This window comes from Furipterus horrens, unplaced genomic scaffold, assembly GCF_987537825.1.
Source record: "Furipterus horrens unplaced genomic scaffold, mFurHor1.1.pri manual_scaffold_3, whole genome shotgun sequence".
NCBI lineage: Eukaryota > Metazoa > Chordata > Mammalia > Chiroptera > Furipteridae > Furipterus > Furipterus horrens.
Genome location: NW_028327173.1, coordinates 54,715,077 through 54,716,318, shown reverse-complemented (window position 1 = coordinate 54,716,318; position 1,242 = coordinate 54,715,077).

The window sequence follows — 1,242 nt, the reverse complement described above, 5'->3', positions numbered from 1 at the left end:
CAAGCCAGGGTCCGCCTGAATGACAAGCCAGGATATTGCCCATCAGAGACTTTGTTTTCCTACCCTGCTTTCCCCTTATTCTTTTCCCTGAACTTCATCCCCAGAGTCCAGATGTATGCTGAGAGCCTTCACTGCTTAGCAATAAAATCTTTCCACTAATTACTTGATGTTTTGGCCCCTTAGTTTGTGTGTGTGTGTGTGTGTGTGTACACACGCACACACACACACACACACACATATGCATATGTTTATATTTATATTTCTAAATTGTAATGTACCCTCTTTTGGCCCTATTCTGGCTCTCTTTATCATTTTCCAATTTATTACTTATGGCATCTATTTTATCTCCCCAAAATACTTTTAGAAGCTTCCAATGACTTGATTTTATCACCAAATTAAAACTTCCTAAGTTCCTTATCTATAATCATGAAAAGTCAGTTCACAAAAGCAAAAGGGATTCCCTGGATCATTATTTTATATTATACCTTGGAACTGCTCACATCCCACAGAAAGAAGGATATCTGGATTAGGTACTTGGTATTCTTATTCCTTCAGAGAAGGAAAACTCTGACTCCAAAAAACCTCCGCTGCCTTGCGGCATACCTCTTCAGGGGAAAGGCTAAGGGAGTAAACCCCGACAGAAAATCCGGAGCCGGAGTCCCTAAGGCGGTTTGACGTTGTAGTCAACACCGGCAACTCCTGCGGCGCACCTGAAGCCAAGCTGTATTGACTCCGTCTTTCCCTTGGATCCTTCAGCTGCGAAGAGAGGGGGGGTCTGCTGCATGGGCAACAGCAGACCCTCCATATCACCCTGCTCAGGCTCTGTAGCTTCAGCTTCACTGGAGAGGACACTCCAGCGTCATCACAAGATGTCGATTCAACACGGGAGGAGACAGATACCGTGCCACTCCCGAGTTGGACTGCAAAGCCATTCTCGGCGGTGCAGATAGACTCTTGAGAAGCTACACCATCGTCTCTCGAGACGGACGGCTGCCGACGATTCTTATTCCTGGAATACATGTCTAAGGTTCATATGGAAAGACAAGGAAAGTTTATCCTGAACTCTTTTCATCATGTAATTCTTAAGACAAGTTTTTCTGGACATCAAAATCCAGATGAGATGATTGGAGGCACCGATAAGCAGTAGTGATATTCCTGCTCAATAAGCATTTTTTGAGCCTTTACTAAGTATAAAACAGAATGAACAAACAAAAAAAGTCCCTGTTTTTATGGAGCTAACAT